A 24,774-nucleotide genomic window follows, 5' to 3' on the forward strand; every position below is an offset into this window, starting at 1 on the left:
CCCCTCCTCTATCTTTTCAAGTTCTCACTAGGAACCCCTGTAATAAAAGGCAGATTAATGAGACAAAAAGCATACAGATTTATTTAAGGCGAGTTGTAGGTGGCATGGGAGCCTGCAGGAGGAAATGAAGACCCAAAGAAATTGTTAAACCTGGTACACCTGGGTGGCTCAGTCAGTTGGTCATCTGCCTTCGGCTCAGGTCATGGTCCCAAGGTTCTGGAACCGAGTTCCATATCGGGCTCTCTTTTCGGTGGGGAGTCTGCTTGTCCCTCTACCTGCCGCTCCCCCTGATTGTGCTCTCTCTCTGACAAATAAATAAATATTAAGAAGGAAGAAAGAAATAGTTAAACCTGAGTGGCTTTCTGCTAGGTTTGATGAAGAGTAGAAAGCGGTAGACAGATATGATAGGATAAAGAGTATGAGGTAAATATCATCAACTGAGAGAAATGTAGCAAGGTCTGTTCATTCAGCTTCTTCCCAGTATCCCTCGGTCTTCAGAAATAAGGGTGCTTCTTTCCAGCAGGTTCAGAGAGCACTTATACGTGGCAGTTTTATGACCCGCTTCAGGACGTTGGAAAACCCTTTGTCCACCTGTCATGTTTTGAATTCCTTTAATTCCTTGAAATATTCAATATGTCCCCGTGCCATATTTGGGGGTAGCGCGTCCCGGACGCCATCCGCTGGAGCCTGCATCCTGTGGAAGGCACAAAAGTGGGTTACTGGTTTATTTATTTGGTTTGGGTTGCATGGTTGGGGGAAGGTGACTTGTTTATCTGTGAAATCAGATTTTTGTTCCTTTCTCATCTGGAGGGACATTTGGGACGGTGAAACCAAGAGCTGTCTCTGTTTGGGACCTGTGGACCCAGCTGTGTCTCCTGAGGAGTCCTGGGTACAACATGTGGGGGAGCAAGTCCCTGGTGGCTATGTGAGGGACTGTCCCCGGGCCCCTCCTATGGCTCCCTCCCACTGCTCCTTTAGGGAGAGATAATAATAACCCAAACCTTCATCTCAAATTTGCTCTGATAATCCCACCAATATTGTCAAAGAGCTGTCACTGTATAGTTTCCACCATTTTGTGGAAGAGGACATGGAGGCTAAGGCAGGTAGAGTCAGTTGGCCAAAGTCATACATGTAGTAGGTGAGGAACTAGAACCAGAACCCCATGGCCTTCCCATGCCTCTCTTAAACTAACAACAAGGGGCACCTGGATGGCTCAGTGGGTTAAAGCCTCTGCCTTTGGCTCAGATCATTGATCCCAGGGTTCTAGGATCGAGCCCCACATTGGGCTCTCTGCTCAGTGGAGGGCCTGTTTTCCCCTCTGCCTGCCTCTCTGCCTACTTGTGATCTCTCTCTGTCAAATAAATAAATAAAATCTTAACAAACAAACAAAAAAAACCAGGCGAGCCTGGCTGGCTCAGTTGGAGGAGTACGTGACTCTTGATCTCAGGGTTGTGAGTTCAGGCCCTACAAGAGGTAGAGTTTACTTAATTTAAAAAAAAAAAAAAGGGGGCGCCTGGGTGGCTCAGTGGGTTAAAGCCTCTGCCTTCGGCTCGGGTCATGATCTCGGGGTCCTGGGATCGAGCCCCGCATCGGGCTCTCTGCTCATCAGGGAGCCTGCTTCTCTCTCTCTCTGCCTGCCTCTCTGCCTACTTGTGATCTCTACCTGTCAAATAAATAAATAAATAAAATCTTTAAAAAAAAAAAAATTGAAGCGGTGCCTGGGTGGTTCAGTCTGTTAAACATTTGCCTCCAGCTCAGGTCAGAGTCTGGGGATCGAGCCCCACCTTGGGCTGCCTGCTCAGCAGGGAGTCTGCTTCTCTCTCTCCCTCTGTGTCCCCCACCCTGTGCGCTCTCTCTCTCTCTTTAATAAATAAATAAAATACTTAAATTTGTTTAAATGTTAATCTTTAAAAAATTAATTTAAATAATTAAACAAACAAACACCCCCCCACTCCTGCCAGCTGTAGGACTCCTCTACCCTACACCAGTTCCTGGAGGGCAGTCTTCAGCATATATACCTCTACTCATGAAACATTTATTGTGTGCCTAGTCTGAAGCTCTGGGTGCTGGAGATACCGAAGTGACTTGGCAGGAGGGGTCCTGCATTGAGTTCACGTTCTGGCAGTGGGGGGAAGTGGGGAGAGACACAATACGCAAGTAAACAAGTGAGATCATTTCAGAGACGGCCAGGTGCAGAGGAGATAGGAATACCCAGTGATGTGATACAGGGAGACGGGACTGAGAGGAGCTGGGTGAAACTACTTTAAATGCAGCCACAGTTCTGCAGAGGTGACATTTGAGCTGCGAGCCGGGTCTGATAAACTGGGGCAGACAGTTCCAGGCAGAGTCAGGGCGGGTAGCAGAAGGCTCTGTACTCAAAAGGGCCCCACCCTTGGGTTAACACACCCCAGGGGGTTAACTGTTACATCTTGACATTCATAATGTGCTCCACATTTTCATTTTCTACTGGGCCCTGTAGCCAGTCCAAGCGAGAGGGACCACAAGGAGTGGAGGAAGAGGATTTAGAGGTGAAGCGGGGGACCCCCCCCCCCCCCCGCCACGGGAGCTGGAGCCTACTCCACACGCAAGCGAAATCTTTCACAGACCCCATCGGGGCGCCTGTCTGGCTCAGTTGCTAGAGTGTGTGACTCATGTGACTCTTGATCTCAGGGTTGTGAGTTCAAGCCCCAAGCTGAGTGTAGAGCTTACTTTAAAAATAAATAAATAGGGGCACCTGGGTGGCTCAGTGGGTTAAAGCCTCTGCCTTCGGTTCTGGTCATGGTCCCAGGGTTCTGGGATGGAGCCTCTCATCGGGCTCTCTGCTCCGCAGCGAGCCTGCTTCCTCCTCCTCTCTGCCTGCCTCTCTGCCTACTTGTGATCTCTGTCTGTCAAATAAGTAATAAATAAAATCTTAAAAAAAAAAAAATGACTTCCACGGGGTACCCGCCAGCTCAGTCGGTTGAGCAAGTGACTGTTGATCTCAGGGTCATGAGTTTGAGCCCCACCTCCTCAGGCATGGAGTTTACCTCAAAAAAAAAAAAAAGACTTCCGGGTTCCTGGTGTGAGTAACTAGGTGGAATATGGAATCATTCACTGAGATTGGGAAAGTTGTGTGGGCAGTGGACAAATTTGGGAGGGTATCAAGAGTTGCACTTTTAAATTTTTCTATTTATTTAAAGCTTTTAATTTTTAAGTCATCTCTGCACTCAACATGGAGTTTGAACCCACAGCCCTGAGATCAAGAGTCACAAACTCCACTGACTGTGCCAGCCAGGCACCCCAAGAGTTGCACTTTAGACATGCTAAGTCTGAGCTGTCTCTGAGAATTTAAATGGAGATGAAAGAAGATCAATTATCTATATGGATTTTTTAAAGATTTTATTTATTTGACAGAGAGAGAGACCACAAGTAGGCAGAGAGAGGGGGGAAGCAGGCTCCCGCTGAGCAGAAAGCCCAATGTGGGGCTCAATCTCGGAGCCCAAGATCACAACCTGAGCCAAAGGCAGAGGCTTAACCCACGGAGCCACCCAGGCGCCCCATCTATATGGATCTTGACTTTAGAGGAGATTCTAAAAAAGGGGTCAGAATAACATAGAGTGCTTGTTAAAAATGCAAACTATGGTGCCCCACCCCAGTTTTGCCAAATCAAAATACCACGCCTCCTCCCAAAACATGATTCTGATGCTCATGAAAATCTGAGGCTAACTGTTCTAAGAATTTCTAGAAAGCAAGGGGCCAAGACATCCTCCTTCCCTCTGCAGATTCTTAAGGCTAAGGGACGAAACCATCACTTAGCGACATTTACTATTTAACCTGAGGAGTATCTGGGCTAGGATATTTAGTAAAAATGGCCTGCGAACCCCAGGACCACCCAGACTTTGGGGGAGACAGACATTAGGTAGAATTGTTAACGTGCACTGGTCAGGTGTGGGGATAGGAAGGAGCCTGTAAGAAGCACAGTGTTGGGAGGGCACCTGGCGGGGGCGCAGTTGGTTGGACATCTGACTCTTGGTTTCCTCTTGATCTCAGAGTTGTGAGATCCAGCACCGACCGCATCTACCACCGCATCAAGCCCCGTGTGGGGCTGGGATCTCAGCCCAGAGTCGGCTGGAGTCGGCTTAAGACTCTCTCCGCCCCCCTACCCTGCTCTGGCCTGTGTACGTGCAGCATGCTCGCGCTCTTTCTCGCAAATAAATAAATCTTAAAAAAAAAAAAAAAAAAAAAAAAAAAAAGGCACAGTGTGGGTTCAGACTTTTCTCGGCACTCATTATCATATATAAAGTTTAAAAGGCAAAAGATTTATTTGATCTGAAGAGAAACCAGAGTATATGTACATATCTAAAGTTTAAGATCACTGTAACCGATTCAAAACAATTTTTTTTGAGCTGAGGACAGTTACGAGAGCGATGGAAAGGAGCATTTGAAAAGGCGGTACAGCAAGGGCGGAAACTAAGCAGATAGGAAACACCGGACTGGAAACTGGACTTTGGTGGGTATTGCGGTAGCAGGGGACCCAGGGGGAGAGGGGACAGGGAGAGCGTTAGAGGGGAGGTTGTTTATCATATCCTGTTTTGGCCCTTGTGCATTGTCTAGCTTGGGTCAATCACACGGCCCAGTGCCCAGTTCGGGCCCCAGCGGACCAGGAAGTGAACAAACAGCTCCTAGAGCGGCAATGAGTATGTGTGTGCTGCCACCTACCGACCGATTGAGGTAATACAGGCGCCTTCGCGCCTCCTCGTCTGCCCCAAGGAAATCTCAGATCCTGGGTTTCCAAGCTGGGAGTTTCCCTCTCCACGCAGCCTCCAGTTCTGAGCAGGAGGTCCGTTAGGGCCAACAGGGACTTAATGAAGCAGTTTCTGGGAGGAATCTTAAACTACACCCCTAAATGCCTGGTCAGAATCAGAAACTACCTCCAGAACCTGAATTTCTCCCATCCCCACCACACCCCACTGATTTGTCAGGATTTGGAGCCTCTGCTCAGGGCTATTCCTGCCTTTTCTGAGCTGATCATCTAGTGTGGGGGCCAATAAATCAATCCATACATTTACCTGATAACTAAACAATGCAAGAGAAGTCCCAAGGTGCTGCCACCGAATGGGAGACGATCAGTTCTAGTTCTGGGGTGGGAAGGTTCAAAAGGGCAAGAAGGAACAGTGGAGGTGGAAAGGCAGAAGTGAAGGCTGTCTTTGGAGAATAGCTCCAGTTTGGGCCAGCAGGGAAGGAGAATATATACCAAGCAGAGGAAATGAGGAGGATGGTGGGACTTCCATTTCTAGTAAGTTATTCTAGATAGTTATTCAGACCAACCTCCCCACTGAAAGCAGCCGCAAATGCTTTATAAAAGATATTAAACATCTCCTGGGGCACCTGGGTGGCTCAGTGGGTTAAAGCCTCTGCCTTCGGCTCAGGTCATGATCCCAGGGTCCTGGGATTGAGTCCCACATCGGACTGTCTGCTCAGCAGGGAGCCTGCTTCCTCCTCTCTCTCTGCCTACTTGTGATCTCTGTCTGTCAAATAAATAAATAAAATCTTTTTTAAAAAAAGATATTAAACATCTTCTTAACAACATCAGAAATAGGGGCACCTGTGTGGCTCAGTAGGTTAAAGAAAGCCTCCGCCTTCAGCTCAGGTCATGATCCCAGGGTCCTGGGATCGAGCCCCACTTCAGGCTCTCTGCTCAGTGGGGAAGCTGCTTCCCCCTCTCTCTCTGCCTGCCTCTCTGCCTACTTGTGATCTGTGTCTGTCAAATAAATAAATAAAATCTTAAAAAATATATCAGAAATATATGACAACGGAGTTATAAATTAGGCCAAAGCCTAAGGGAAAATGGAATCCCAGAAAGGCATTGGAATATGGAACTGAAGTGACCCAGAATGCAGAAAAGAGGGGCAAAAAGACAAAAGAGGTTGAGAGACACGGAGGAAACACTGAAACTGTCTAACGTAGCTTAATCAGAATTCTAGAAGGAAATGACCAGAGAATGTGGCAAGGGCGAGATTTGAAAGATAATGGTTAAGAATTTCCCAATACTGATGAGGCATCAATCCACAAGTTCTGGAAGCCCAGAGAATCCCAAGCAAAGTAAATAAAATAAAATTCACATGTAGGGATGCCTGGGTGGCTGAGCTGGTTAAGCATCTCTCCTCAGCTCAGGTCATAATCCCAGGGGCCTGGGTTTGAATCCCCCATCATGCTCCCTACTCAGAAGGGAGCCTGCTTCTCCCTCAGCCCGCTGTTCCCCCTGCTTGTGTGCTCTCTCTCTCTGACAAATTAATTAATTAACTAATTTTAAAAAGAATCCACATGTAACTATATTACAATGAAACTTTAGAGTGACAAGTCTAGAAAGAAAATCTTTTTTTAAAAAAGATGGTATTTATTTCTTCAGCTCATTTCATGATCCCAGGGTCCTGGGATGGAGTCCCGCACTGGGGTCCTTGCTTGACAGGGAACCTGCTTCTCTCTCCGCCTCTGCCTGCCACTCTGCCTGCTTGTGCACACAGTCTCTCTCTCTCTCTCTGACAAATAAATAAATAAAATATTTTTTTTAAGATTTTATTTATTTATTTGAGACAGAGAGGGAGAGAGAGAGAGAGAGCATGAGTGGTGGGGAGGGGCAGAGGGAGAGGGAGAAGGAGACTCCCTGCTGAGCAAGGAGCCGATTGTGGAGCTTGATCCCAAGACCCTGACATCATAACCTAAGCCGAAGACAGACACTTAACCGACTGAGCCACCCAGGTGGCCCTAGAAATAAAAGACCAGTCTTCTCACCAACAGTAATGGAAACTAGAAGACAGTGGAATGATATCTTGAACATGATGAAGAAAATAATTTCTGGGGGAGGCTGGGAGGCTCAGTTGGTTAAAGGGTCTGCCTTCAACTCAGATCATGATCCCAGGGTCCTGGGATCAGGCCCCTCTTTGGGATCCCTGCTCAGTGGGGAGTCTGCTTCTCCCTGTACCCCTGTACCCCCACTCATGCTCTCTCCCACTCTCAAATAAATAAGTAAAATCTTAAAAAAGAAAAAAGAAAAGAATTTCTGGGGTACCTGGCTGGCTCCATTGGTAGAGCACATGACTCTTGATCTCAGGGTCATGAATTTCAGTCCCACGTTGGCATAGAAATTACTTAAAAAATAACTTCTAAAAAAATTAAATAACTTCTGACCTAGCGTTCAAGAGCAAATTTTCAAACAAGTAAAAACTAAGAAAGTTTGCCATTAGCAGAGCTTCACTCTGCTAGTTGTGGAAGGAAATTTTAAAGGATGCAACTCAGACAGAAGGAAAGTGATCAGACACAGAAGGTCTGAGCTGCTATTATGAACATTCATGCACAAGTGTTAAGGAGGTCCCTGTGCTGTGTTCATAATAGCATTTCTCATAATAACCAAAAAGTGAAAATAACCCAAATGTCCATAAACTGATGAATACATAAACAAACTGTGGTCTGTCCATACAATGGAATCAGTCACAAAAAGAATTAAGTATTGAGACATGTTAGGACATGGAGGAACCTTGAAAGCATTGTATTCAGTGAAAGAAGCCAAACACAAAGGTCCACATGTTGTGTGATTCCATTTACAAGAAATGTCCAGAAAAGGCAAATCCATAGACATAGACAGAAGGTAGATTCGTGGTTGTCAGGGGCTTCCAGAAGAAAAGAATGGGGAGTGGCCGCCAAAGAGTACAGGATTTCTTTTTAAAGATGTTATTTATTTATTTGACAGAGAGAGAGAGATCACAAGCAGGCAGAGAGGCAGGCAGAGGGAGAGGGGGAAGCAGGCCCCCCTGCCGAGCAGAGAGCCCGATGTGGGCCTGAAGAACTCTCTAGTGTGGGCAATCCAGAGATCCAAGCGTCCTGCCTGGACACCCCATCCAACGCCCTTACTCTGACAGCTTTGCCCACCTCTGCAACCCAACTTCGGGAGGCAAGAAGCCAAGCTCTTCATCCACCCTCCAGTTTTGACAAAATTATCCAATTTCTTAGTTTTTTTTAAAGATTTTATTTATTTATTAGTTCAGAGAGAGAGATCACATGTAGGAAGAGAGGCAGGCAGAGGGAAAGGGGGAAGCAGGCTCCCTGCAGAGCAGAGAGCCCGATGCAGGGCTCCATCCCAGGACCCTGAGACCATGACCTGAGCCGAAGGCAGAGGCTTAACCCACTGAGCCACCCAGGCGCCCCAAGTGATTCCTTTACATAAGGGAATGTTTTCCTGTGCATAAAGTTTACACAAATGGTCCTTTTTACATAAAGTGGAGGAATCCTGGCATCATTACGGATGCAGGTGGAAGGTAAGTAAAGGTACTGGTCAACTTTGGACTTTGATGCACACTGTAGCTGTTAGGGCACAGGCCTATATGTAAATACGGAACGTCATTTGTAGCATAATCCCTAAGGAATAGATACACAAGCGCAGGAATAACAGTAAGGCCTAGTGTGGCGCTTGGGGGATCGAGTCGAATCCCGTCACAGTAACCCCTGGCTGCCCGAGATTAGGTTATCGGAAGAAGAAGACAGAGGTTAGAAGAACAACAAGCAGCACCTTAAGGGTCGCCTGATTCACTCTACTCCTTCACACAGCACTGCTGTCATTTATCAGGTAGGTGTTGGCTCTTCATGGAGGCCACGGTGAGCCACAGTCTCTGCCTTCATGGAATTGTGTGGCCAGGAAGGGAGGCTGGAGGTGTGACCCAGACCACACAGCACAGGGACCTGCGGTTCAGACTGAGAAACTCACCATGGATGCCGAGAGCTGGGGAAAGTCCCCAAAGAGTTTCCAGTAGGGGATGACGTGATCATCCCAGCTGTGGAGCAGAATGGATTGGAAGGAGATGGGAGTGGAAGCACAGAACTACTCCAGGATTCTCGCCTACAGACAGGGAGGCCGGAGTGTGGAGGGCAGATGGGGGAGAGAGTAAACGGAAAGGCCTGGATGTGGGGGTGTGGGAAGGGAGGAGCCCAGGAACCCTGGGGTTCAGGCAGAGGTCCAGGGACTTGCCAGGGTCCTCAGAGAGCTGGTGGCTGAACCAAAGCTGAGAGCGGAACAGGGTCTTTCCACCGCACGGCTGGAGACATGCCCACATCCAGGAAGAAATCCGGGCAGATGAGAACCAGACATTCTGGAGCAGGGAGGCCCAGATCCGGCATCCTGAGACTGAATGTGATGGTTAAACACCTACAAGGCCAGGTTCTCCGAGTCCAAGAGAAGAACCTCGGCTCAGCACCAGAGCTAGCACATGGAAATGGGGTCGGCGAAGAGTAGAGCCGACAGACGGCTGTCAGGAGAGCCACTGACCTGCCGCCCGCTTCACCGCTGCCTTATCCGAGGCCTTTTCCCAACCTCCCTGAGTCTTAGCTTCTGCGGTGGACAGATTCTCGGACAGCCACCCCTCCTCATGCTCACACCCTGGTGCGATCCTCTTCCCTCGACTGTGGACACAACCCACGACCTGCTTCTAACTCTGTAGAATATAGCAAAGAGGAGGAGATGTCACTCACATGATTAATCTCATCGTAGAAGACGGCCTCCGGCTCGTCAACCCACTCCAGAGACGCTCTTGGCTGGCTTGGTGAAGCAAACGGTCACGTTAGGTGGGACAGTGAGTGTCGTGTGTCAGCTTGGCGAGTCTGTCTGGCACACAGTCATTCCATCACAGGCGTAGCTAGGTGGAGGTAAATTGTAGGTGTGGTTACCATCTACAAGCTGTTGACTTTAAGTAACGATTCTTCGGGGCACCTGGGTGGCTCCATGGGTTAAGGCCTCTGCCTTCGTCTCAGGTCATAATCCCAGGGTCCTGGGATCGAGCCCCGCATCGGGCTCTCTGCTCAGTGGGGAGCCTGCTTCCTCCTCTCTCTCTGCCTGCCTCTCTGCCTACTTGTGATCTCTGTCTTTCAAATGAATAAATAAAATCTTAAAAAAAAATAAAAATAAATAAAAAATAAGTAACGATTCTTCTTGGTAATGTGGGTGGGCTCACCCAATCGATTGAAAATCCTTAAAAATGAAACCAAAGTTTCCCTGAGGAATAAAGAAGAAATTCTGTCTCAAGACAACAGCATCCGTTCCTGTCTGAGAGTTTCCAGTGTGCCAGTCGGCCCGATGGATTTCAGACTTGCCAGCCCCCACAATTATGGAAGCCAATTTCTTGGAATAAATATCTTTAGACACACACACATCCTACTGGTGAAATTTCTCTGGAAGACACTGACTGATACATGGGGAAAGCCCAGGTGGAAAGGAAATGTCTTCAGCCAACAGCCAGCAAGAAGCTGGACCCCGCAATCTTGTGCCCTGGAGGAAATGGGTTTTGCCAACAATCTGGTCGAATTTGGAAATAGTCTCTTCTCCAGTCAGACCTCCAGATAAAAAAAACAATTCAGAAGACAACTCGACTGCTGCCTTGTGAGACCTTGACCCAATAAGCCGCGTCTGGACCTCTAGCCCATAGAAACTATGAAATAATAAATGCATGTTGTGGGGCGCCTGGGTGGCTCAGTGGGGTAAGCCTCTGCCTTCGGCTCAGGTCATGATCTCTGGGTCCTGGGATTGAGCCCCGTGTTGGGCTCTTTGCTCAGTGGGGAGTCTGCTTCCTCCTCTCTCTGCTCCTCCCCCTGCTTATGTTCACTCTTTCTCTGTCAAATAAATAAAATATTTTTAAAGATTTTATTTATTTATTTATTTGGCAGAGAGAGAGAGAGAGATCACAAGTAGGCAGAGAAGCAGACAGAGAAGAGGGAGGGGAAGCAGGCTCTCCACTGAGCAGAGAGCCCTAAACAGGGCTAGATCCCAGGACCCTGAGAACATGACCTAAGCTGAAGGCAGAAGCTTAACCCCCTGAGCCACCCAGGCGCCCCTAAAATTTTTTTTAAATGTGTGTTGGGGCGCCTGGGTGACTCAGTGCGTTAAAGCCTCTGCCCTTGGCTCAGGTCATGATCTCAGGGTTCTGGGATCCAGCCCCACATTGGGCTCTCTGCTCAGCAGGGAGCCTGCTTCCTCCTCCCCTCTCCCTGCCTGCCTGTCTACTTGTGATCGCTGTCTGTCAAATAAATAAATACAATATTAAAAATAAATAAATAAATAAATAATTTAAAAATGTGTGTTGTTTCAAGTCATGAAGTTCACAGCAATTTGTTATACAGCAATAGAAAAATGATACTCTTCCCCTTCTGTAAAATGGGAAAATAATAGTGGTCATCTTACGGGGCCATTCTGGGCCTTCAGAGAGCTAATCCAACAGTATGCTTTTTTCTTTTTTAAGATTTTATTTATTTACTTGACAGAGAGAGATACAGAGAGAGGGAACACAAGCAGAGGGAGTGGGAGAGGGAGAAACAGTCTTCCTGCTGAGATGCGGGGCTTGATCCCAGGACCCTGACCAGAGCTTAAGGCCCTGACCTGAGCTTAAGGCCGATGCTTACGACTGAGCCCCCCACCCCAGGTGCCCCTAATCCAACAGTATGCTTAGCAGAGTGCCTACATTCAGTGCACAACAAATCAATAAATGTTAGCCCTAATTTTTCCAAAATTATTCAGCAGCAGTCAAAGAAGCAGAAACAGAAATAAGAAATGTCCAGATTCCTGAAGCACCCGGACTCACCATATCTCACATGAATGGAAAAAGAGTGTTGATTATTTCAGAGAAGCAGGAGGTAACGTGACAGTTCTGTGCACACACCCTGGTGTCACCCGGGCGCACTCCAGTCCAGCTCTGACATCTGTCAGCTGTGTCCAAGGATAGCCCCTGACACACAGTAGGGCTAGATGAGCCTTAGCTGCAATGTTAATAATGATATCTTTAGGATTTTGGCATGATGATGGTTTTATTATTATTACTATCACCATTACTATATCTGTCTCTAACTCCTAGCCCTAGAAATTAATATAGTACATGTTTATACCAACCGAACAAATAAAGAACGGATGCGAACCCACGCTTCAGAGATTCAGAATTTGCTCATTTTGAATAAACTTCCTACATCCTTGTCAAGAGATTCCGATTGATCTCCTCGGGGTTGTCTGGGGATCGGGAAGGACCGCATCTGGCACAGAACCTGCCCGCACGCAGTTCTGTCACCCCCTCCCCCAACTTCGGCACCCTTCACTCCTGCCGCCGCCCCAGGCGCCCATATCCAGCAGAGGGCGCTGTGGCCTCAAAATGCAGCCCGCCGCCGGTTCCCGCCTCCCTCTCCTAGAGGCCAGAAGCTCGGGAGGGAGGGTACCCGCAAGGGGATGGGCCCGACACCCATCAGACCATTTGTCCTAACTAGTCCCTTTCTCCAAGCACTCAGCAAACTCCCTATCACCCACTGCTGGCTGTTTTTCCTAACCTCGCCCTGCTCTTTGAAGGCTCCAGAACTCTAGACCTCCCTTCTTGGAGCCTCAGAAACTGCATTTCAGCAATGAATCATACCGGCCTTATGCTGTTCTGTTACTGTTTCCAAATTCCATGGCAGCACAGCTATAAACCTCCGTCTGGCCCTCTGAAGAGCCTTCTGCCAGCCACCCACAGCCTTCTCCAGTCCCGTTCCAACTTCTCCAGACAAAACTCACTCACCCCACCCAGCTTACTTCTGCTCCCATCTGCTGCAGGGGAAGGACTATTTCTTTCATTCAGTCTTTCAGCTAACAATTGTTTGGGGCCAAGGTTAGCATCACGCAGAGACAAAGACAGCCAACCTTTACTGAACACTACTGCTATGTGCCAAATGTTGTCCTAAGCACTTCACACACTCTTCACGATACCCCCATGAGGCTCCTTAGACCCATTTTACAGATGAGACAACTAAGGCACAGAGTGGTTAAGGGACATGTCCTAAGGTCATACAGTTAGTGACTGAGCTCGTATTCAAAGCCAGGGTGTCTGGTTCCAACAACTGGCTTCTTAAACAACATGGCATCTGGACTCTCCATACAGACACGGGGCTCAATCCTTGATCCTTAGAACCTCACTGTCCAATATGGCCATCACTAACTACATGACTGTTGAGCACATGACTAATCTAAACTGAGAGGCACTGTAAGTGTAAAATACCCACTGAATTCCAAAGACCTCGTCTGAAAAAAATCTATATAAAATATAGCATTAAAGGGGCGCCCTTCTAGCTTAGTCGGAAGAACGTGGAACTCTTCATCTTGGGGGTGTGAGTTCTGGTCTCAAGTTGGGTGTAGAGATTACTCAAAAAAACCCTTTAAATACATATATATTTATGTGTATATATATATATAAAACACATATATATACATATATTTACATATACTATACATATATATAGCAATGTACACATATATCATTAATAATTCTTACATTGATTACATGTAGAAGTGATATTTTTGATATATTCAGTTTAAAAATATATCATCAGGGCATCTGGATGGCTCAGTTGGTTAAGCAACTGCCTTCGGCTCAGGTCACGGTCCTGGAGTCCCGGATTCGAGTCCCGCATCAAGCTCCCAGCTCCATGGGGAGTCTGCTTCTCCCTCTGACCTTCTCACCTCTCATGCTCTCTCTCACTGTCTCTTTCTCAAATAAATAAATAAAATCTTTAAAATATATATATATATCATTAAAATTAATATCACCTTTTTCTTCTTCTTTTTTTTAAAAGAGTTTATTTATTTATTTGTCAGAGAGAGAGAGCGAGAGCGCACAAGCAGGCAGAGTGGCAGGCAGAGGCAGAGAGAGAAGCAGGCTCCCTGCCAAGCAAGGAGCCGGATGCGGGACTCTATCCCAGGACACCAGGATCATAACCTGAGCCGAAGGCAGCGGCTTAATTGACTGAGCCACCCAGGCGTCCCTTCTTTTTTTTTTTTTTTTTTTTTTTTTAAAGATTTTATTTACTTATTTGAGAGAGAGAATGGGAGAGACAGAGCTTGATCCGAGAGCGGGGGGGGGGGTGGGGTAGAGGGAGAGGGAGAAGCAGACACTCTTTGCTAAGCAGGGAGCCCAATGTGGGGGTCAATCCCAGGACCCCAGGATCATGACCTGAGCCAAAGGCAGACACTCAACCAAGTGAGCCACCCAGGTGCCCCTCTTTTTACTTCTGAACACATGTTTACTACTAGAACATTCAAATGGTGTAGATGCCTCGCCTTCTATTTCTGGACGACAGTTCTAGGAGCTCTCAGCCCAGTGAGAGACAGACAGGATCTCCAGTAATTCTAAACCAAGCAAAAATGTGGTGTGTGTCCTGAGAAGTGAGACCAAGGTGGTACAGGAGCCCAGGGAAGCTTTCCACATGGACTCAGAACTCCAGAGGTCTGCAGGAGTCCACTCTGGAGAGAGAAGCAGTGGGGACAGCCAATGCCAAAGCTGCAAGGCAGAGGGAACCCCAAGTCGACGCGGGAGATGGGACAAGGAGTGCTTCTGGGATGGGCAGAGGGAGCCAAGGCTGGTGGGCCCTCAGACTGTGGGGTGGGAGGTGGGGGGCTCTGACTGTGGGACGGAAAGCTCTTGGCAGGATGGAGTTCCAGGAACCCAAGGCTGGGGAGGGCCCTAGGGACTGGGGAAGTTGCCAGCTCAGACTCCAGCAGGGGTGGGGAGGGAGAGAGGGAAAGGGGGCAGGGCAGTGAGTGGCAGATCAACCCTCCCTCTCCTCCTCCTCCTCCTTGCCACTCCCTGAGGGCTCTGAGGACCAAACTCCTCAGAGGAGGTTGCTGTGAGAGGATAACTTGTGAGGAGCATTTCCTGCCTCTGGTTCACAACTGCTTCCTGCCCAGAGCTCCCAACACTTGACCCCCATTAAATTCTTTCCTCCCAGGGGAGGTGGGTGGCCAGGAGGGCCTCACCACCTCTGCAGGTCCAGGGATCCAAGCCCCTCAGCAGCCAAAGGAGGGAGGATCCCAGGTGTCCAGAGGCTCAGCCTTCCCCAGCCCTTCTGAGGATCTGGACTCCAGGCCTCATGGTGAAACTTCTGGACAGATTTTGGGGGAGTCACCCCTGCCTCCCTCCCCTCGCGGAGAGGACTCTCCTTTTCTGTCTTCTGGCCTCTCTACTCCTTTGAGCCCCTCAGCTCTGGGCGGGAACTCCCAACTCTTCTTCATTTATGGGGCACACATTTTTTTCCCCAAACAGAAGTTAGGGGTTTTTAAAGGGAAGGAGGGGTGGCGGTTACGTGCAAATTCCACAGGAAATAATCCTAAGTGATTCCTTCTCTAGAACCGCCTGAGGTCTCCATCTGCAGTTTCCTCCCTGGTTGTGCGGTGAGACCAGTTTCCCAGGAAGTGAATTTTGAGAGTCCACTGACGGTTGCTGAAAGAGGTCAGAACTTTCTTTCTTACTTCCCAAGCCTAAACCATGCCCTCGCCACACTTGTGTGGGTAGTGTAATATCAATACTTAAAATGGGCAAAGGAGGGGCACCTGGATGGCTCAGTGGGTTAGGCCACTGCCTTCGGCTCGGGTCATGATCTCAGGGTCCTGGGATTGAGTCCCGCATGGGGTTCTCTTCTCAGCAGGGAGCCTGCTTCCCTCTCTCTCTCTCTCCCTAGCTCTCCGTCTACTTGTGATTTCTCTCTGTCAAATAAATAAATAAATAAAATCTTTAAAATGCAAACTATTTTTTTTAAAAATGGGCAAAGGATCCCCCCCCAAAAAACCCAACTCAGCTCAGTAAAAACCTCGGGTTCTGCCTCTAAGTCACAACTGTCTTCTTGCTTTCATACATCCTGGAGCCCCCTAGAAGCCCACAGTACCAGCCAGGAATCTTGGATCCTCCAAAAATGCTGCACTGAGAGCGGAGATGAGCCCAGGGGAGACTTAGTCCCTTGACCTGACCTTGTCTCTGGATCACCAGCTGAGCCACAGTGTGGGACATCCCGCCCCATCGTCCACACACCCTTTAGAGCCGGGGCAGAATTCCCTTAGAGGATGGGATCTCCCCTTCCAGGCATGCTCAGCCCGGGTCCAAGGAGAAAGGAAGGCCCTGGCAGAGCGACAGACCTAGAGGGCAGACCCATTCGGATAGCCAGGCAACCCAGAGCCCCCTCTGTGCCTAGGGCTCCCCCTGGTGGCGACGGTAAGAAACTACCAGAGACTTGGACAGAAGAAGCGGACCGTGGAGGAAACTACTAATGGGGATAAAGACTTTCTTCCCCTTCCCTCACTCGTACGTACCCCTACCCCACCCTCCACAGGGACCAGATGCCAAGGGGTGGATTTGTGTGAGCCTAAAAAGGGCCCTGGAGTTCTTTCTCCACTTTCATTTTTCAGGGCTGTACCACATTGGCCCTGCCTGGCTGGAGTGGAATCCAGGCTCTAGGGCCCCAGACCTACCCTGAGACACCCTCAGTGAAGGGGGAGCCCACACTGCGGCAGCAAAGGTCAGATCAGCCAGAGGAGACTCCTCCCCGCCCTCAGCACCCGGCGCCCTACACCACCAGCTCACCCTCTCCCCGTCCTAAAACCTCCTCCTTCCATCCCGCCCCTCCGACGGATCCAAAAGCTAAGCCACATTTGGAGAGGAGGTTGCAAGTGCGAAGAGAGGAGGGAAGGGGCAGAGAAGGGGGTCCTCTGGCCTGTGCAAGCTCCGCCCTCCCCAAGCCGCCCCAGGTTTGGCCCTTCTGGGTGCTCTAAGGAAGCGGGCGGACTAACCCAGAGCTGGGGGTGGGGCAGCGCGGAGGGGCGGGGGAAGGGAGGAGGAAGAGGGAGGAGGGGAAGGCAGCCCAGGCGTGGAGGCCTGGTTTGGGAGGTGAGGGGCTCGTCCCCCTCAGCCCCGTGGGTTGCAAAGAATTGCTAATTGCAACTAAACGAGGCCTCGGTATGGGGGAAGGGGCAGTCGCTCGGCTGTCAGGGGCTGCCGCCTCTTTGAGTGCCCGGGGAAGGCCAGGCCAGCCTGCTCTTCTCATGTAAAGCAGCTTTTTGTCTGGGGGAGCCAGGGCTGGGGCCAGGGGCTGGGGAAGGGGCCCAAGCCATTAGCAAGCTTCTTGTTCCCCAGAAAGCCGATGGCTTCTCGGAGTGAGGACACCCCCTCCGCCGCCGCCGCCGCCGCTGCAGAGTTTTTTTATGGTGGGGCTTGATGGGGTGCTGCCCAGCAGGAGGGGGGGTGGGCCCGGGATCCCAGCACCCCCCTTGCGGGGCTGTGGGAAAAAACTGAGCACAAAGAAGGGGGCTGGCCCAGCCGAGTTGGGAGACAGGGCAGCTCTGATCCTGCGCTGCCCTGAGCTTGAAGTACCCGTTGCTGGAACCCCTTCCCAGAAAATGGACCCGGTAGCCACGCGGACCTTATCTGGTCAGCCGGGCCCCCTTTCAGACTTCCTCATCCACTTTGCCAGCCTTCTGAATGTTTTGTACTATGGGGAGTGGGAAAGGTCTGGAAGATCTAAGCCTGAGCCCAACCAGGGAGAAGAAAGAATTGAACCCCTGGAGAAATCCTATAAAAACACAGGAACTCTGGGGCCACCTAACCTTTTAAAGACTGGAGAGTGTTGCCTTCTAATTTGGATGCGCAGTTTTGTGAGCCTCTATAGACTTGGACAAGAGATTACATAACTTTGAGCCTCAGTTTTCTCATCTATAAAATGGGGGCAAGAGCAACCATGCACTTAAAGTTCTCATGAAGATACAGACAGGAAAGTATCCGGCGGGGCAGGCGCTAGTTCTCAGTGTGTTCCTTGCCCTTCTGGAAACACCCATCCTTCTACAAGCACGCATGTTCCAGGGATAATGAGGTCTGGGTACTTCACACTTGTCTAGCACTTTACAATTTCCAGAATGCACGTGTCAGCTCTCAGACAATAACCATAAGTGGAACAGGTCTTTGCTCCCTACATGGGGGGGGGGGGGGTGTTCCCAGAGGAGAATTCAGATTCCCCTGACTCTCCCCACCTCCTCAACCCCCACTTCCACCCTGGCTCCTCCCACTCACTCCTGTGAGCCCAGCTCCCAGATGAGGCAATGGAGCCCAGGCAGATGGGGCAATGGAGCCCAGCGCTGGCTGGGGGAGGCCAGCTTGCCTTCGTGGCCACCTTGGCTCTGCCCCTAAACCCACGCTCAGAAACTTTGGCCTGTGTGGGTGCCCTTCATTCTGTTCCACACAGGGGCCGCTGAGAAGCGGAGAGCGGCTCTCCTGGCAGCCTGGGAACCTCAGACTGGGGGGTAGCAGATCGCAGTGGAGTCCGTCCTTCCCCTCCGTCCTTTTCTGACTGGAAGTGTGCTGCTTCATCCAGCAGTGCTGCCTCCCCTTCCTTCCTCTCTTTACTTTGGGGGCCCCGAGGTATCTTCGCATCCCAGTGTGTTGCCCTCGCTGGAGCCCTGCCGTCTCCCCACCCAGAGGATCCTGATCCCAGAGGGCCTTTGGCCAAAGGGCTCTGGCTTTGGGCCAGGGCCTTTCTCATTGCCTGGCTCCCTCCCCACAGGCCCCTAATCCCTCTCACCCAGCAGGAAGCCCTTAAGCTGCCTTTTCAGCGGCCTTCCCCAGCCCGCTGCGGGCTCTGGGCCTTTCTATACCACCCTGGGCAGGAGCTATGTTGTACAAGCTGGAGGGAGTGCCCCCGCAAAGAGGTCATGGTGCCCACGGGAGTTTCCAGCTCTAGCAGCCTCTCCTCCTGGTCACCTCTTCGGGCTTACCCCCCTCTAGTACACTCCCTGGGCTTCCGCGGCACAGACAGCCCGGGCTAACTTGCATCAAAGCCACAGGCTGGGTCCAGGTGGGGGTAGGGACCCTAGGGGGACAGTGGGCAGGAGGCCAGGACCTGGGGAAGTGTGGCAGGCAGGAGAGGCCCCTTTGGCTCTGTGCCTTTGGTCCTTTTGGCAGGTCCCTCCATCTTTCCCCTGATTCCAGCCTCTGTCCTCAAACCCTGAAAGTTCATTCACAGCCTGCTCAGACTCACTACGCAGCCCAGACTGAGGACTGGAGAGCCTAGTCCCCGGAAGGCCCATGAGACCCTCTCTGGCCCACCCTGGCTGAGAGGGAGGCCAAGTGAACGGAAGAGAGCACTGGGGGGAGGGGAGAGACTGGGCTCTTTTGCTCCTCTAGCCTTATATCGGGGTGACTAGGCTGGGGATTTCAGAGCTTGGATTATGCTGGGACAGGCTTAGCTTCAAACCCTCAGTCCCCCTGGCCTTTGCAAGCCTCCTCCTACTGATTCTGATTTTTGGTTTGGAAAATATAGTCCTTGTATGGCCTAGTCCCTACCCTGCCCTCACCGTTTCCTCCCCTCCTTCTCCAGGAAAAAAGTACACACCTCCCCACCTTGGCCCCCTTCTCCGTAGCTCAGACCCCAGCCCAGCCTCTCAGTCAGCCTCCCACTCCAGGAAGCCGGGCTTTGGCTGGCTCGGAGTGGTTAGAGGAGAGTTGGGGTGCCTCTGGGAGGTCTGTTTGTAGTTCAGATTCTTCTCATTCCAGACTCAGCAGGCTCTCTCTAAGGGAAGGGCCCGGGGTGGAGGGGGGGGGGGAATCCTTGGGGCACCAGCTGCGGGGAAGGGAAGCTTCCTGGAGAGCGGAGGGAAGTGTTTGCTTCTCCTCCCAATGACCCCCATGCACAAGGTAGGAGCTACCTCTCCCAATTCCATCTTTGGGGTCCCCCCACTCCAAGCTGCCTCAACATGAAAACCCCTCCCCAAAAAAAGGAGACATTTAGAGGGCTCAACTGAGGTCTGATCTCTTTCTTTGTTTCCTAAGGAGTTTCTTGCCTTCTGGGATGCTTCCTTTCTGGAGGAGCTGGGGAGGGTATCAAAAGAGGGATGCCTGGAGAGAGACTGGGTCAGTACCAGCTTCAACGAGGACTTGTCACTCTGTCCCCCAAACTGAAGTCTCCTGTAGATTTTTCTTTGAACCCAGCATAGGCAGATCTGTCCCTCTATACTGCTAGATCCCAGACCACAGAATTCCTCCGGGTTTGATCAGAGAGACCCAGCCCTTGGGGGCGAAAGCATCCTGAACCCCTCAGGCCTTAGAAGTCTGACATCTGCCACAATTTCCCGTGAAACCTCATCCTTGGCTGCTTCTACCTGGTCTAAGGAGAGGAGGAAAATGAGTATTAAAGACTTGAGTGTCCATTGACTGCTCACTGACAACTTTATCTGGTCCTCCCCACCCAACGAGAGAGCAGATTCACATCCCTACCTTACAGATGAATAGTCTGAACTCCAGAGGGCTCAGAGTGACCCGTCCTGGGAAGGTAGTAATGAAGTAGAGAGCACTGTCGTGTGCCTGTGTTCAGGAGCCTCTCCGGGTGACCTGTGGTTGACAATCTGCTTCCAGGTTACAAAACAGCATGCACCACCTTAAACCTCTTTTCCCAAAGCAATTCTTCAAATCCATTTTCTTGGTCCGTCCTCACTTCAAGGGAAAAGGAGAGATTTATGTACCATTCTGCAGATGGAGAAACTGATACTCAGAAAAGCAAAATGATTCACTGAAGGTCAGAGAACTAGTAAGTACTAAGGCCGGGACCTGAGCATTTCAGTTTCCTGGGGCCACTTCATGAGTGCCACGATTGTATCAAATTTGTTTTTCCCTTTACTCTACTGATTGGGGACCAAAACATTTGCAATTAAGTATGGCTTCAAGGGACACCTGGGTGGCTCAGTGGGTTAAAGCCTCTGCCTTCAGCTTAGGTCGTGATCCCAGGGTCCTGGGATCAAGCTCTGCACTGGGCTCTCTGCTTGGCGGGAAGTCGGCTTCCTCCTCTCTCTCTGCCTGCCTCCCTGCCTACTTGTGATCTCTGTCTGTCAAATAAATAAATAAAAATCTTTAAATAAATAAATATGGCTTCAAGAAATTGGTTAATTTGGGGGGAACCTGGGTGGCTCAGTGGGTTAAGCCTCTGCTTTCAGCTCAGGTCATGATCTCAGGGTCCTGGGGTTGAGTCCCCCATCAGGCTCTCCACTCAGCAGGGAGCCTGCTTCCCCCTCTCCCTCTGCCTGCCTCTCTTCCTACTTGTGATCTCTCTCTGAACTAATAAATAAATAAAATCTTTAAAAAAAAACTAAGAAATTGGATAATTTTGTCAAAACTGGAGGATGGAAACCTGGACCCTAGAAACCTAGCTTGCTTACTTCTCAAAGCTTGGTTTCTTGCCTCCCTAAGTTGGGTTCCAGAGGTGGGCAAAGCTGTCAGAGTAAGGGTGTTGGATGGGGTGTCCAGGCAGGATGCTTGGATCTCTGGATTGCCCACACTAGAGAGTTCTTCAGGCCCTGTCGTATTTTTAGAGGGCATTAATTCACTTAACAAATGTTTACTGAGCACCTACTATATACCACCTATTAATAAGCCCAAGAATATGCACAGAAACTAAGACACAGCCTCGGTTCTCAAGAAACTATCTTGTTAAGAACTGGGGGGGTTAGACATACCAAGTACTAAATGTCACCAGATAAGCACACTCCCAGAGAAAGGAGTGTGGGGGTAGTGTCAAGAAAACACCACAGGGACCAGTCTTGAAGGATTTACAATGGTGGAAGGGCTTTTATGGAAGGACCCAGTGAGGAGGCAAGGACATAAAGTATGAAAATACCAAGGGTGGGGCACCTGGGTGGCTCAGTGGGTTAAGCCTCTGCCTTCAGCTCAGGTCATGATCTCAGGGTCCTGGGATCAAGTCCCCCATTGGGCTCTCTGCTCAACAGGGAGCCTGCTTCCCCCTTTTCTCTCTGCCTGCCTCTCTGTCTACTTGTGTTCTCTGTCAAATAAATAAATAAATAAAATATTTTTTTTTAAAAAAGGGAAAGAAAATACCAAGGGTTCTGCTCTGTGTAGGTCATAAGTGAAGTCAGGATAAGGTGTAGAAACTAAGATCACTCTGGGTGCTTTACATAAATGGATACTTAAGGTGCTAGAACTGACTTGTGCTCCCACATTCCTATGTGGAAACCTGAACCCTCAAAGTGAATGTATTTAGAGGGGCTCCTGGGTGGCTCAGTTAAGCATCTGCCTGTCTTTGGCTCAGGTCATGATCTTAAGGTCTTGGAATCCATCCCCTCATAGGGCTCCCTGCTCTGCGGGGAGTCTGCCTTTCCTCCTACCCTTCCCTGCTGGCTCATGCTCTCAGAAGGAAGTAGGCAAATAAATAAATTCATTTAAAAAAATTGTTAGGTGGACCGGAAGAACAGACTTTATAATGAAGACACAGAAATGAGCCTCCAGGAGGAGTTGCTGCCTTTGCCACATCAGGTAAGGGGAATCATGAGCCCAACTTCTACTCCTGCCACAGACGCTGAACAAGGGGCACACCTCGTTCCAGGACCTCACCTGCCAGCAGAAATAGAGCAGCGAGATCATGGCCTCATCTCCCTTGAACTTCCAAGTCCCAAAGGAATGAAGGAATGCATTCTGTATCTGGACCTCTAGCTGCAAGGGAGGCTAAGCCATGAGGTTTTTGTTTGTTTGTTTTTTTTTGTTTTGGCTTTCTAACCTCTGTAGCACAGGAAGGTACCTAGAAGGAGGTGGGAATGGATGCTGAAGGCCAGTCCCTCTTGTCTACCGCACTAGAAATTAAGGCGGGGAAAGTGACACTGGGGTTTGAGTTTGAACAGTTGTTGAATGAGTTTGGAGTGGGGTATAAAGCAAGACTGGGTAGCTGCCAAGATTACCCAGGGCTCAGAAAGCTAATTGAGTGCTCTGGAAAGCAGAGAGCTCTGGAGTGTGCATAAGAATCACTGGAGGAGGGACGCCTGGGTGGCTCAGTTGGTTGGACGACTGCCTTCGGCTCAGGTCATGATCCTGGAGTCCCGGGATCGAGTCCCGCATCGGACTCCCAGCTCTATGGGGAGTCTGCTTCTCTCTCTGACCTTCTCTTCGCTCATGCTCTCTCTCCCTGTCTCTCTCTCAAGTAAATAAATAAAATCTTTAAAAAAAAAAAAAAAAGAATCACTGGAGGATTATGAATTCTGATTATCGGGAGGACCCAGGAATCTGGTGTTTTTTTTTTTTTTCTTTAAGATTTTATTTATTTAGGGCGCCTGGGTGGCTCAGTGGGTTGAAGCCTCTGCCTTCGGCTCAGGTCATGGTCTCAGGGTCCTGGAATCGAGTCCCGCATCAGGCTCTCTGCACAGTGGGGAGCCTGCTTCCACCTCTCTCTCTGCCTCCTTGTGATCTCCATTTGTCAAATAAATAAATAAAAATCTTTTAAAAAAAGATTTATTTATTTGACAGAGGGCACAAGTAGGCAGGGAGGCAGGCAGAGAGAGAGGAAGAAGCAAGCTCCCTGCTGCTGAGCAGAAAGCCTGAGATGTGGGGCTCAATCCCAGGACGCTGGAATCATGACCTGAGCTGAAGGCAGAAGTTTTAACCCACTGAGCCACCCAGGCACCCCAGGAATCTGTATTTCTAATAGGCAGCTCCTGCCTCAGGGCCCCTTCTTCTGTGATTCTGAGGCCTGCGGACTTCAGGCTTTCAAGAATATGGTCCTGGGGCAGAAGCTCCAATGGCACAATTCCACATAGTACTGTGAGCTCTGCAAAAGTTCGGTTTTTCAGGGGTACAATGAGCCAAGTTAGCCCCTTGCTCTCCTTCCTGAGAGCTGGTTCTGAAGATTGGATGCTTAAACCCTGAAAAAGGCCAGTGAGGTGGGGGTGCAGGGGCAGGGGGCCTGCTGGAACCCAGGAGTCTAGGGATTTAAGCCCCCCACCAGTAGGACCAGCACCTAGGAGAACTAGGTGATCCCTCAGTGACAGGCACAAAAAACGTCTTGGAGCTGTGACTCACTGCGTCCTTTCTTCCAACCCTGGCCCTGATGTTCAGGACCCTTGGGACCCTACTTTGATTACAGTGGTGACAGAGCACCTTAAACCTTGGGGAGTTTAAGGATTTGAGAGACAAGGATCAAGGTCAAACAGAAACAGGGGGCAGGAGAGGAAGGGAAGAGAAGACTGGCACTGCCATCCAGAGTGGCCTGGAGTCCCCGTGGGAAGCCAGCGATGTCCTGAGCCCACACTGAATGGCAACACAAAATAATATCCAAATGGATTTTTTTTCCCTTTTCTTTCTCAGTAATTTTGTTTTCCTGGTTCTTATTCCCCAGCCCCAGCCCTTAAGCTCCCAGTTCTGAGGGCAAGCCCTGGCCTTCTCCTGGCAGCACACCCCAACCCAGCCCCACATCTCAGGCGAGGTCATCACTTCAAGTCAGAGCAGGGCCAAGTCTGCAGGGCTAGGCAGCCAGGGAGGAGGACCCATCCTTCTTCCCAGGGGTCCCCTTCCACACCCAGTTCCAGACTCCCAGGGTCCCCTCCAGAAACTTCTGCAGTCTTGCTTAGCCAGGATCCCCTGTGCCTGCCTCCTGGGGCTGGTTCTCCCAGGAGAAGAACAAGCTTTTGGGCTGGGGGAGGGAGTCAGAAACCCATTCCCCAGCCCCCAGTTATCACCACAAAGCAAAGTCCAGGGAAAGGGGTGGGGTGGGTGTTAGAGAGCCAGGTCCTCACTAGTAAATCAAAGTTGGTTTCCCAGATGGAGCTGCAGCGGCTTTGATTTCTCAAGCCGCCCCCTCCCCCTCTGCCTCCCCTCACCCCCAGCTCCATGGTTTCAATTCCTCCCTGAAAAGCAGTGGGGCCTCCTTTCAAAGCAGCCCAGCGCCTCCAACTCCCAACTACAGCTTAAGTTACAGGAAGGAGAAAGGGGAGGGGGTGAGGTGGCCCAGCCTGGAGGAAAATGAGAGAAATTCTGGGAGAAGTGAAGGGGACAAGGGAGAGTGAAAAGAAAGGAAAAGGAGGGAAAAAAGAGAGCAAGTTGGGAGATGGGGTACAGATAGTAGCAGAAAGAGGTCCTCTGCTGGAGCAGGAGGGAACCCCACTGGGGAAGCAAACCTATCTATCATCCTTCCCCAAGTGAGCATTCCCCCACCCCC

The 24,774-nt window shown here is 50.1% G+C and overlaps 2 long non-coding RNA genes across 3 annotated transcripts; one reads left to right on the plus strand and one right to left on the minus strand.

Moving 5' to 3' along the window:
• Nucleotides 1–330: 330 nt before the first annotated feature.
• On the minus strand, nt 331–20,327 carry LOC116578467. The gene is made up of 3 exons (XR_004280890.1): nt 20,061–20,327; nt 11,598–11,772; nt 331–694 (listed from the first exon to the last, which is right to left on the minus strand). It is a non-coding gene; the product is annotated as an uncharacterized LOC116578467 (long non-coding RNA).
• Nucleotides 19,374–20,400, plus strand: LOC116578466. Of its 2 annotated transcripts, XR_004280889.1 has the most exons (3): nt 19,374–19,481; nt 19,617–19,697; nt 20,316–20,400. It is a non-coding gene; the product is annotated as an uncharacterized LOC116578466 (long non-coding RNA). The 2 variants fall into 2 exon arrangements; XR_004280888.1 differs by lacking the exon at nt 20,316–20,400 and having other exon boundaries at nt 19,617–19,699.
• Nucleotides 20,401–24,774: the final 4,374 nt, after the last annotated feature.

The sequence above is a fragment of the Mustela erminea genome, chromosome 18, assembly GCF_009829155.1.
Source record: "Mustela erminea isolate mMusErm1 chromosome 18, mMusErm1.Pri, whole genome shotgun sequence".
NCBI lineage: Eukaryota > Metazoa > Chordata > Mammalia > Carnivora > Mustelidae > Mustela > Mustela erminea.